The following is a 13701-nucleotide window of genomic DNA, read 5'->3' as shown; positions in this document are numbered from 1 at the left end:
AAAAAACAAAAGTTCAGTAAAATTACCCAAAAATCTAAATTAAAAGCGTCTGATGAGAAGCGTAAACTTGCCAATATGCCATTTACGACACAGAGTGGCAAGGAACGGCTGAGGCCCTGGCCTATGTTCATGGCTAGTGGTTCAGCTTCACATGAGGATGGAAGCACTCATCCTCCCGCTAGAAAAATGAAAAGAGTTAAGCTGGCAAAAGCACAGCAAAGAACTGTGGGGGTCATTCCGAGTTGTTAGTTTGTTATATTTTTCTCGCAACGGAGCGATTAGTCGCTAATGCGCATGCGCAATGTCCGCAGTGCGACTGCGCCAAGTAAATTTGCTATGCAGTTAGGTATTTTACTCACGGCATTACGAGGTTTTTTCTTCGTTCTGGTGATCGTAATGTGATTGACAGGAAGTGGGTGTTTCTGGGCGGAAACTGGCCGTTTTATGGGCGTGTGCGAAAAAACGATACCGTTTCTGAGAAAAACGCGGGAGTGGCTGGAGAAACGGAGGAGTGTCTGGCCGAATGCTGGGTATGTTTGTGACGTCAAACCAGGAACGAAACTGACTGAACTGATCGCAGTTGCCGAGTAAGTGTGGAGCTACTCAGAAACTGCTAAGAAGTGTCTTTTCGCAATTCTGCTAATCTTTCATTCGCAATTTTGATAAGCTAAGATTCACTCCCAGTAGGCGGCGGCTTAGCGTGTGCAAAGCTGCTAAAAGCAGCTTGCGAGCGAAAAACTCGGAATGAGGGCCTGTGTGTTCTTCTAAATCACAAATCCCCAAGGAGAGTCCAATTGTGTCGGTTGCGATGCCTGACCTTCCCGACACTGGACGGGAAGAGGTGGCTCCTTCCACCATTTGCACACCCCCTGCAAGTGCTGGAAGGAGCACCCACAGTCCAGTTCCAGATAGTCAAATTGAAGATGTCACTGTTGAAGTACACCAGGATAAGGATATGGGTGTTGCTGGCGCTGAGGAGGAAATTAACAAGGAGGATTGTGATGGAGAGGTGGTTTGTTTAAGTCAGGCACCCGGGGAGACACCTGTTGTCCGTGGGATGAATAAGGCCATTGACATGCCTGGTCAAAATACCAAAATCACCTCTTCGGTGTGGAATTATTTCAACAGAAATGGGGACAACTGGTGTCAAGCCGTGTGTTACCTTTGTCAAGATGTAATAAGTAGGGGTAAGGACGTTAACCACCTAGGAACATCCTCCCTTATACGTCACCTGGAGCGCATTCATCAGAAGTAGTGATGAGCGGGTTCGGTTTACTCGGTTTTACTCGGTTCTCAAAACGGCATCTTATTGGCTATCCAAAACACGTGACATCCGTGAGCCAATAAGATGCCATTTTGAGAACCGAGTAGAACCGAGTAAAACCGAACCCGCTTATCACTAATCAGAAGTCATTGACAAGTTCAAAAACTTTGGGTGACATTGGAAGCAGTCCACTGACAACTATGGGGGTCATTCCGAGTTGTTCGCTCGTTGCCGATTTTCGCAACGGAGTTATTAAGGCAAAAATGCGCATGCGCATGGTACGCAGTGCGCATGCGCTAAGTATTTTAGCACAAAACTTAGTAGATTTACTCACGTCCGAACGAAGAATTTTCATCGTTGAAGTGATCGGAGTGTGATTGACAGGAAGTGGGTGTTTCTGGGCGGAAATTGACCGTTTTCTGGGAGTGTGCGGAAAAACACAGGCGTTCCAAGATAAAACGCGGGAGTGTCTGGAGAAACAGGGGAGTGGCTGGCAGAACGCTGGGTGTATTTGTGACGTCAAACCAGGAACGAAACGGGCTGAGCTGATCGCAGTGTAGGAGTAAGTCTCGAGCTACTCAGAAACTGCTAAGAATTTTCTATTCGCAATTCTGCTAATCTTTCATTCGCAATTCTGCTAAGCTAAGATATACTCCCAGAGGGCGGCGGCCTAGCGTGTGCAATGCTGCTAAAATCTGCTAGCGAGTGAATAACTCGGAATGACCCCCTAAACCCCTTCTTCCTCTTGTACCCAAGCTCCTGCAAACCACCCCACCAACTCCCTCAGTGTCAATTTCCTCCTTAGACAGGAACACAAATAGTCCTGCAGGCCATGTCACTGGCAAGTCTGATGAGTCCTCTCCTTACTGGGATTCCTCCGATGGATCCTTGAGTGTAATGCCTACTGCTGCTGGCGCTGCTGTTGTTGCTGCTGGGAGTCGATCGTCATCCCAGAGGGGAAGTCAGAAGACCACTTGTACTACTTCCAGTAAGCAATTGACTGTCCAACAGTCCTTTGCGAGGAAGATGAAATATCACAGCAGTCATCCTGCTGCAAAGCGGATAACTCAGGCCTTGACAACTATGTTGGTGTTAGACGTGCATCCGGTATCTGCCGTTAGTTCACAGGGACTTAGAGAATTGCTTGAGGTAGTGTGTCCCCGGTACCAAATACCATCTAGGTTCCATTTCTCTAGGCAGGTGATACCGAGAATGTACACAGACGTCAGAAAATGTCACCAGTGTCCTAAAAAATGCAGGTGTACCCAATGTCCACTTAACCACGGACACGTGGACAAGTGGAGCAGGACAGACTAAGGACTATATGACTGTGACAGCCCACTGGGTAGATGTATTGCCTCCCGCCGCAACAACAGCAGCGGCGGCACCAGTAGCAGCATCTCGCAAATGCCAACTCATTCCTAAGCATGCTACGCTTTGTATCACCGCTTTCCAAAAGAGGCACACAGCTGACAACCTCTTACGGAAACTGAGGAACATCATCGCAGATTGGCTTACCCCAATTGGACTCTCCTGGGGATTTGTGACATTGGAAAACGCCACCAATATTGTGCGTGCATTACATGTGGGCAAACTCCAGCACGTCCCATGTTTTGCACATACAATTAATTTGGTGGTGCAGATTTTTTTTTTAAATGATAGGGGCGTGCAGGAGATGCTGTAGGTGGCCCGAAGAATTGCGGGCCACTTTCGGCATTCAGCCACCGCGTGCCGAAGACTGGAGCACCAGCAAACACTCCTGAACATGCCCTGCCATCAGCTGAAGCAAGAGGTGGTAACGAGGTGGAATTCAACCCTCTATATGCTTCAGAGGATGGAGGAGCAGCAAAAGGCCATTAAAGCCTATACATCTGCCTACGAAATAGGCAAAGGAGGGGGAATGCACCTGACTCAAGTGCAGCGGAGAATGATTTCAACGTTGTGCAAGGTTCTGCAAACCTTTGAACTTGCCACACGTGAAGTCAGTTCAGACACTGCCAGCCTGAGTCAGGTCTTTCCTTTCATAAGGCTTTTGCAGAAGCAGCTAGAGAGATTGAAGGTGGAGCTAAAACGGAGCGATTCCGCTAGGCATGTAGTACTTGTGGATGGAGCCCTTCACTTGCTTAACCAGGATTCACGGGTGGTCAATCTGTTGAAATCAGAGCACTACATTTTGGCCACCGTGCTCGATCCTAGGTTTAAAGCCTATGTTGTATCTCTCTTTCTGGCAGACACAAGTTTGCAGATGTTCAAAGACCTGCTGGTGAGACAATTGTCAAGTCAAGCGGAACGTGACCCGCCAACAGCTCCTCCTTCATTTTCTCACGCCACTGGAGCTGCCAGGAAAAGGATAACATTTCCAAAACCACCAGCTGGCAGAGATGCAGGGCAAACGACCTGGCACCGGTATAAATTGTGAAAAAGTGAAAGAGACCAAATGTGGACAATTATTGGAAAGAGAAGACCTTTCAATTACAGTCCCTATTGGTGGTGCGCCCAGAGCTAGAAAGTACATGTACTTGAAAACTGGAGAGAAAGAAAGCTCTTGTGTGGGCGCACTCTTGAGAGAAAAGAGAGAAGAAAAAATTCTTCAGATGTGAAATAGAAAAGATATTTAAAACATATGTTTATTTAAGAATTAATTAAAAAGTTAATAATATCCCACTGTGATCAAAAGAAAAATATTTTTTATTATTTTATTATTTATATCAAATGAGAAAAATATGCGAAAAATAAGGAATGTTCTGGTCTAAATAATCACACGAGACGGATTAGAAAGGTTGCAGACACCTGATAGTCTGACACCAGTTTCTCCTAACCAGCACAGAAATTCTGTGTTAATAAGACCAAGCAGGAAGATCCAATTTATGTCTTTGAAAGACCACTGAAGGGGTCAATACTGGACAGTTTACTGGTCCCCTGTTGTACATATGGCACAATTTGTCAACATATTTTACACATTCCTGGACGTTTACTGGTAGACGTAAGAATAGGAGGAAAAAAAGGAGAACCCATGCCGTCCCCCTTATCGTCCCTCATGACACTCCTTTCCTGCACTTAGGCACTATCCCCATCCAGCACGTCCCTGTGACCCGATCACCAGGGTCACAGTTATGTCTTTTTCCCTTCCCTGCCTTTTGTACCTGTTTCACCCCCTACTCCCCCCCAAACCCCCCCTCCCCTCCCCTCCCCTCTTTTCCCACTGTTCCCTGTCCGCCCATATATTGCCGACTCCAGACACGCCCACTCCAAAAGATCTGGGCTGCGTCGTCCACATGCTCCCACTGACAGCACCCTAATTTTACATCCCCAATATCACCACTGTCAGCATTTCTCAATTCAGCGTTCCATTTATATGATTCCATTACTCCATGTATTATACACCGTTTAACTTCACATTCTATGGATGATACACTGTTTAATTTTATATTCTTATTTTCTATTTATCCATATTTTGGTCCAGGGGATTCCTAAAGGGCCGTATGTTTATGTCCTTTGCCCAGATCAGCTCACCAAATAGAGTGTTCTTCTTTTTACAGCCTCCGCCATATAAACTCGAATACCAGCTCACAACCTTGGCCTGACACTTTAGTGAGCACCAAACCCACACTCTAATTCTTATATCGGATAACATACTTACCTACAATCCCTGGAATACCCTCTCCCAATATAGTGCCGCCCTCCGCATCAGGTTACCATGGCGACAGGGAGACCTTTGCATCAACTCCTGGAATACCCTCTCCCAACATGGCGCCGCTCTATGCACCGTATTACCATGATGACAGGGAGGTCTTCATTGCGCATGCTTACTAGCGCCGCCTCCCCTGTGATCTCGATCCGATCACGTGCCGCTGACGTCGGCTGGGAATCGCTGGTAATACGCTTCCATAGTCTGCACAGACACACTTATCATCCCCGCCCCCATGCTCAATCAGGAAGTAACGTTTGATTGGCTGTTATTTCAATTAACAGGGTTTTTAAACCCCACACTTAGAATGGAAATGCGAGATCCCGGAAGTGAACAAGCCCAACGGGCGAAATGCGTTTTCCACGGACCCCAGCAGGAGATTCTTCCATGGAGGACTGCTGGTTACCATTGGCTCCCGAAATCTAACACTATGAGTATCATTTCCAATATCTAAATCCTTATGGTGACATGTGTATAATGCATAAGATATACTAGTGATTATAATTTTTGGGATTTCCCATGTATATCACAATTCATTAATCTTTATGAATATAGGTTACTTAACCTGCTGCACATTCTGTCACCAGTTTTTTACCTGAACAGTGTTTCGCACTGTCCTCATATTAATAGTGAATCTATATCACTGTACTCATAGGTGCCTATGCACAAAACATATCTGTTATCTTCATTGGGATTCACAAATTTACCTGACGTTTTCTCTGATGTTATTCATTTTTTGCCATATATATAGATATTTGTTCCCTCTTTTTGGGATAACCATCTCATGTTTATCAACATAAACTGACTGTCATTTATTATTTTTTCTATCAACACTTTACATACCTTTTCTTTCTCATCCTCACTGACCTACCCCTTTTCAGTGGACTCTCATCCACGATCCAGGGTGTACCACGTCACTATGTGGTAATCAACTCACCTTGCCTAACGTGGAAAGCAGATCCACACACTTATCAGACCGTATCCTTTTCTATCATCTTCTCTCACTCTTCTTACATAGGTGCACTCTCATTGGTAGATAGCCTCTCTATTATCATACCACGCTGTTAATGCCCGATCTCGTCCGATCTTGGAAGCCAAACAGCGGTGGGCAAGGTCAGTACCCGAGAGGAGACTCCCTGGGAATACCTGGTGTTGTAGAGTAGGATACTATTCCCCTTCACCTGAAGGGTGGACACCAACAGCAGTATCGCCATATTCACTCCTTCCTTTTCCCCTACTTTACACCCAGCTTTGGTTTTTTTCTTTCTTTTTTCTTCTTGCTTTTCTCCTTTTTTTCCTCCTATTCTTACGTCTACCAGTAAACGTCCAGGAATGTGTAAAATATGTTGACAAATTGTGCCATATGTACAACAGGGGACCAGTAATCTGTCCAGTATTGACCCCTTCAGTGGACTTTCAAAGACATAAATTGGATCTTCCTGCTTGGTCTTATTAACACAGAATTTCTGTGCTGGTCAGGAGAAATGGGTGTCAGACTATCAGGTGTCTGCAACCTTTCTAATCCGTCTCGTGTGATTATTTAGACCAGAACATTCCTTATTTTTCGCATATTTTTCTCATTTGATATAAATAATAAAAATATAAAAAATCTTTTTCTTTTGATCACAGTGGGATATTATTAACTTTTTAATTAATTCTTAAATAAACATATGTTTTAAATATCTTTTCTATTTCACATCTGAAGAATTTTTTCTTCTCTCTTTTCTCTCAAGAGTGCGCCCACACAAGAGCTTTCTTTCTCTCCAGTTTTCAAGTACATGTACTTTCTAGCTCTGGGCGCACCACCAATAGGGACTGTAATTGAAAGGTCTTCTCTTTCCAATAATTGTCCACATTTGGTCTCTTTCACTTTTTCACAATTTATACCGGTGCCAGGTCGCTTTTTCTTTCGTTAGTAATCCTCTATGCTGTAGGATAAATACAGCTTCTGACCAAGGTACGGTCTCCTCAGATTAGCTTTTTGCTTCTTTACTCAGTTAATTCCATACTTTTTCCCCTGGATCCCTTTTTTTAGCAGCCATTCTTTATAGTTAGTTCCCTAGATTGCCAAGCTAGTCTTCACAGACTTGAGAACAGGTGGGTGACACTTATATTTAAATAGGCTATGTCAACCCAACATGTCCACCTTTTCCCGGAAAACTGAATTATCAAAACGTCCGAATATTAACATTGCGGACCCCTTTTCAGATACTTACGAACATACCACTCCCAATTCAGATTGGCGTACCTCCTTTTCCAAGCTACAGAAGAATTTGCAGAAGAGGACACGGCTTTCATGGGATGTTACGACATTAGAAAACTATATCAAACATAAGATCGTGCCTCGTGGCCTCAGACCCAAGGTATTTCCCTCCTTTCCTCTTGCGAGTGATAACTTGAAGAGCGAATGGGAAGCGGCCCTACTCAAGTGCTCACATGAATTACTTCACCTTTTGGTGAAACATGATACTTTGTTACTAGACCAAGTGGAGAAAGAGATAGAGGAAATCGGTAAGACCCTAGAAATTTGGGAAAAGGATTTACCCTTTCAGGCGGCTTTCGAAAAACATAAGAAGGAAATCGATCTGTATGAACAAACTATAGTGGATCGCAAGCGGACCAAATTCTTTCGCGATAAACAAGACTTCGCGAGAGGTGATATTTTTAGGTGGAATCCGACACCTCTAAGTCGGAGCCGAAAACCAAGAGAAGATCCCACCTTCTCAGAATTCGAATCTTCCACTAGTGGAGATTCGGCAAGCGAAACCTTTGAGAATCAAGAGGAAATTGACAACTTCCATCCTCGTTTTTTAGGCCCAAGTCAGAGATCAAGAGGCCGTGTCAAAACACGAGGAAAACAAGGAGAGGGGGAAAGAAGACACGACGGTCGAAACTCAGACTGGGATATATCAAGGACAGCACGATATCCGGCCCGGCAGAGAAAACCAGTAAGATAGACTCCAATAACTCGGGTCTACTGCAAGTCATCAATTTATCCACTAGGTCCCTGTCTCCGGACCACATGGCAGTACTTACCAAGGGACTTTCCTTCTCCCCATCAAAACCTTTTAACCGATTCTCCTGGGAGAAAGATTTGAGATTGTTTGGTAGGAAGCTTCTCCTAAAAAATTCTTCTCCAAACAACAAGGGAGACAATTAGAGAATAATATTGATTCGGATCTCTCCACCAACGACCTCAACGCTATCCGAGAATTGGAAGAACTACAGGCAGAATCGAGTATGGATGCACCAACCACCCACAGGCCCCAATGCAGACCCAAATCGAAATTTTTTCCTCCTGATAATAACAACCCGGAGATCAGGGTATTTCTTAACCGAGTTTCCAAAGAATTCGATGACATTTATGCCCAAACTAGACAGGGCCTCCATCATTTTCCCAAGAACCTAAAATTTAAAGAACGCAAAGCACTACAAGAACTGGAAACCTGGCATGACGTGATTTTTAAACCATCTGATAAAGGTGGCAACATCGTAATTTGGCCATGAGAAATGTATATTGCTGAGGCCCATCGGCAACTCCATAACATCTCCTGCTACAAAAAACTTCTTAATGATCCTACCACGAGATTTTTGAATGCCTTTAACTCCATAATACAACGGGCAATAAAACAAGGCACGATTTCCAGATCCGAACAAAAATATCTGACAACACAGAATCCAAGAACACCCACCTTTTACCTACTTCCGAAGATACACAAGGATGCCTCTACACCGCCTGGAAGACCAATTATGTCTGGTAATGGGGGCCTCTTGGAACAACCGAGTCGGTTCCTCGATCTTTATCTTCGTGACTATGTCCTTGCCTTACCTTCTTACTTGCAGGACACAGCAGATTTACTGCGCAAGATCCATAATGTACATTGTGAAGATAATCTCCTTTTGGTAACCCTAGATGTAGAAGCCCTCTACACAAGTATCAATCACCACCAAGGAATCACAGCTGTCAAGCACTACCTGGATCAAGGAGGAGCCAATGATTTCTCGGATTTTCTTCTGACGTTACTTGATTTTGTCCTATCTAAGAACTACTTCGTGTTCCAGGATCAATTTTTTCTGCAAATAAGGGGAACAGCAATGGGCGCAGCATGCGCCCCAACGTATGCCAACCTGTTTTTGGGTTGGTGGGAGCATTTCCATGTTTTCAACCTAGCAAATGAGAAATATACCACGCATGTGGATTTATGGTTGAGGTATATTGATGACGTGTTTATCATCTGGAACGGAGAAAGGGAACTCCTAATGGAATTCATTGGACTATTGAATACCAACAATTTGAACATCAGGTTGACTCATACCATCAGCTCAGAGAAGGTTCCCTTCCTCGATTTGAACATTTATAGATCTCACACGGGCTACCTGGAAACAGAGCTATATCGGAAGGAGACTGCAACCAACAGTCTCCTTTTCCAAACTAGTTCTCATTTCCCGCCGACCATTGAGAATATACCGAAAGGAGAATATCTTAGACTCCGGCGCAGCTGCTCTGAGGATCATATCTTTCAAATCAAGAGCTGGGATCTCACCAGTCGCCTCCTTGCCCGAGGATACAGCAAACGATCACTAAAATGAGCCTACCAATCCACCATATCTGTGAAGAGAGATCAACTAATTTTCAGGACCAACAAGACAATTTCAGAAGATGCGGATTCAGTTAGATTTATAGGAACTTTCTGCCCGGAGTGGAGAATGCTCAAAGATGCTATAACTAAACATCTCCCCATACTCCAACTGGATCCGGATCTATCCTCTGCTGTGGGCCCTTCGGTACAGATGAGCTGGCGTAGATCAAAAAACATCAAAGATCGATTAGTTCGGAGCCACTTGCTGACCACAGCACGTAAGAAGCCGGCCACAACAGGTTCTTTTCCGTGCGGCCAATGTGCGACATACTTCAAACCAATATGGTCACAGACAAGTATGGTCAATCAACCACAATATCACATTTCTTTAACTGCAATACTCAAGCGGTAATCTACTGCATTACTTGCAGCTGCAATATGAAATATGTCGGTATGACCACACGAAAACTAAAAGAGAGGGTTTTAGAACATCTGGGGAATATTCGAAACGCATCCAAAGATCTGGCACGTATGAGACAACTCACTACGGTTGCCAGACATTTTCATTTTCAGCACAAAGGTTTGATGAAGGATCTTAAAGTCTTTGGCTTGGATCGCATTCACTTGGGCATACGAGGAGGCGACATGACCAAAGAATTGTACAAAAAAGAGAGCGAATGGATCTTTCGCCTCGGTACTCTAAGACCCCATGGACTGAATGAAAACATTAACTATGGTGCTTTTCTATAAACACCAGTAATCATGTCCATGGATCCTAATGGATCTATATTCTTTATTTCCTCCTCATTCTATCTACCCCTGCCATTTTAGAGGGTCTACGCCAACCCCGTAGATCAGTCACAATTCAGGTGTTTTACCATCACTCATTATTCCATTAACTGCATCCCTTCCCACCCTCCCCCAGCCTCGCCCCGCATCAGGGGCATACACCTCTAACCATTTTTCAATTTTATTGCTACTCCTCAGTTTTGAAACCCCCCCCTTCCTAATCCATCAAATCAATTTTTTCCATCCCAGACCTTCCACCCCATATCATTCACCCACATTCACCCATGCAGGTGGTCCCCCTACATCCACCACCTCGTGTTTTTCAGTATAATTTCACCTCTCCTATACACAATCTTGATACATTGTATATAACGCATTTTCCATATAACCCAGGATTGTTCCTACCCCTCATAACATTTTTCCCTATCCCAGTGATATCACTTTGCACCACACCATAGGCCTCCCCACTCAGGGGGGCACCCCACCCACTGCAGATCTCATCTCCCAGTCCATACCCACTCTCTAGGTCCCAAGGCACATCATGCCCCATACACTTCTTTTTCTCTGTCACCCCTTACCCAATTAGCAAATTCAATTATCGCCCCCTTCACTCCATTCCACTGCATCTCACCCCTTTCCCCCACACAATTAATATCCTCATCCAATAGTTATCACTCACATCTCCACTTTCACCATTTCATCCGGCAATTATTCCTCTTTTCTCATTTCTTTTCTCCTCTCTTCCCTTCTCTCTTTTTCATCCCTTTATCAACATCTATCCTAGTCCACAGTATACATGGCCAACCCCACTCATTTAACAAACCCCCTCCTCCCATTGCACACACCCCCATGCCCTCACCTCTCTTTTCCATTTCCTCATTTCTTCCTAGTCATCCAGGCAATATTCTCACACTCACATCCATGCATTAAAAAAAAACCCACTCCAATCTCGCACCCCGTTGCAATCATCAGTACACTCCTAGCTCATTTAACCTAATCTAATTATCCCGGTTCCACAAAACCCCCCTAATCCACTCCCCCCTCTTTCCTTCCAACCCATGCCGTCCCCCTTATCGTCCCTCATGACACTCCTTTCCTGCACTTAGGCACTATCCCCGTCCAGCACGTCCCTGTGACCCGATCACCAGGGTCACAGTTATGTCTTTTTCCCTTCCCTGCCTTTTGTACCCTGTTTCACCCCCAACTACCCCCCAAACCCCCCCCTCCCCTCCCCTCTTTTCCCACTGTTCCCTGTCCGCCCATATATTGCCGACTCCAGACACGCCCACTCCAAAAGATCTGGGATGCGTCGTCCACATGCTCCCACTGACAGCACCCTAATTTTACATCCCCAATATCACCACTGTCAGCATTTCTCAATTCAGCGTTCCATTTATATGATTCCATTACTCCATGTATTATACACCGTTTAACTTCACATTCTATGGATGATACACTGTTTAATTTTATATTCTTATTTTCTATTTATCCATATTTTGGTCCAGGGGATTCCTAAAGGGCCGTATGTTTATGTCCTTTGCCCAGATCAGCTCACCAAATAGAGTGTTCTTCTTTTTACAGCCTCCGCCATATAAGCTCGAATACCAGCTCACAACCTCGGCCTGACACTTTAGTGAGCACCAAAACCCACACTCTAATTCTTATATCGGATAACATACTTACCTACAATCCCTGGAATACCCTCTCCCAATATAGTGCCGCCCTCCGCATCAGGTTACCATGGCGACAGGGAGACCTTTGCATTAACTCCTGGAATACCCTCTCCCAACATGGCGCCGCTCTATGCACCGTGTTACCATGACGACAGGGAGGTCTTCATTGCGCATGCTTACTAGCGCCGCCTCCCCTGTGATCTCGATCCGATCACGTGCCGCTGACGTCGGCTGGGAAGCGCTGGTAATACGCTTCCATAGTCTGCACAGACACACTTATCATCCCCGCCCCCATGCTCAATCAGGAAGTAACGTTTGATTGGCTGTTATTTCAATTAACAGGGTTTTTAAACCCCACACTTAGAATGGAAATGCGAGATCCCGGAAGTGAACAAGCCCAACGGGCGAAACGCGTTTTCCACGGACCCCAACAGGAGATTCTTCCATGGAGGACTGCTGGTTACCATTGGCTCCCGAAATCTAACACTATGAGTATCATTTCCAATATCTAAATCCTTATGGTGACATGTGTATAATGCATAAGATATACTAGTGATTATAATTTGGGGGATTTCCCATGTATATCACAATTCATTAATCTTTATGAATATAGGTTAATTAACCTGCTGCACATTCTGTCACCAGTTTTTTACCTGAACAGTGTTTCGCACTGTCCTCATATTAATAGTGAATCTATATCACTGTACTCATAGGTGCCTATGCACAAAACATATCTGTTATCTTCATTGGGATTCACAAATTTACCTGACGTTTTCTCTGATGTTATTCATTTTTTGCCATATATATAGATATTTGTTCCCTCTTTTTGGGATAACCATCTCATGTTTATCAACATAAACTGACTGTCATTTATTATTTTTTCTATCAACACTTTACATACCTTTTCTTTCTCATCCTCACTGACCTACCCCTTTTCAGTGGACTCTCATCCACGATCCAGGGTGTACCACGTCACTATTTGGTAATTAACTCACCTTGCCTAACGTGGAAAGCAGATCCACACACTTATCAGACCGTATCCTTTTCTATCATCTTCTCTCACTCTTCTTACATAGGTGCACTCTCATTGGTAGATAGCCTCTCTACTATCATACCACGCTGTTAATGCCCGATCTTGTCCGATCTTGGAAGCCAAACAGCGGTGGGCCAGGTCAGTACCCGAGAGGAGACTCCCTGGGAATACCTGGTGTTGTAGAGTAGGATACTATTCCCCTTCACCTGAAGGGTGGACACCAACAGCAGTATCACCATATTCACTCCTTCCTTTTCCCCTTCTTTACACCCAGCTTTGGGTTTTTTCTTTCTTTTTTCTTCTTGCTTTTCTCCTTTTTTTCCTCCTATTCTTACGTCTACCAGTAAACGTCCAGGAATGTGTAAAATATGTTGACAAATTGTGCCATATGTACAACAGGGGACCAGTAATCTGTCCAGTATTGACCCCTTCAGTGGACTTTCAAAGACATAAATTGGATCTTCCTGCTTGGTCTTATTAACACAGAATTTCTGTGCTGGTCAGGAGAAACGGGTGTCAGACTATCAGGTGTCTGCAACCTTTCTAATCCGTCTCGTGTGATTATTTAGACCAGAACATTCCTTATTTTTCGCATATTTTTCTCATTTGATATAAATAATAAAAAAATAAAAAATCTTTTTCTTTTGATCACAGTGGGATATTATTAACTTTTT

General features: G+C 44.3%; 2 pseudogenes; both read left to right on the top strand.

Moving 5' to 3' along the window:
• The first annotated feature begins 5995 nt into the window (after positions 1-5995).
• Positions 5996-6113, top strand: LOC134945973 (5S ribosomal RNA; annotated as a pseudogene).
• A 6982-nt stretch (positions 6114-13095) lies between these two features.
• LOC134947229 (5S ribosomal RNA) lies at positions 13096-13213 on the top strand (annotated as a pseudogene).
• Positions 13214-13701: the final 488 nt, after the last annotated feature.

The sequence above is a fragment of the Pseudophryne corroboree genome, chromosome 7 (assembly GCF_028390025.1).
Source record: "Pseudophryne corroboree isolate aPseCor3 chromosome 7, aPseCor3.hap2, whole genome shotgun sequence".
Lineage (NCBI taxonomy): Eukaryota > Metazoa > Chordata > Amphibia > Anura > Myobatrachidae > Pseudophryne > Pseudophryne corroboree.
The sequence above is the reverse complement of the archived record's forward strand: the minus strand, read 5'-3'. Positions and strand labels throughout refer to the sequence as shown.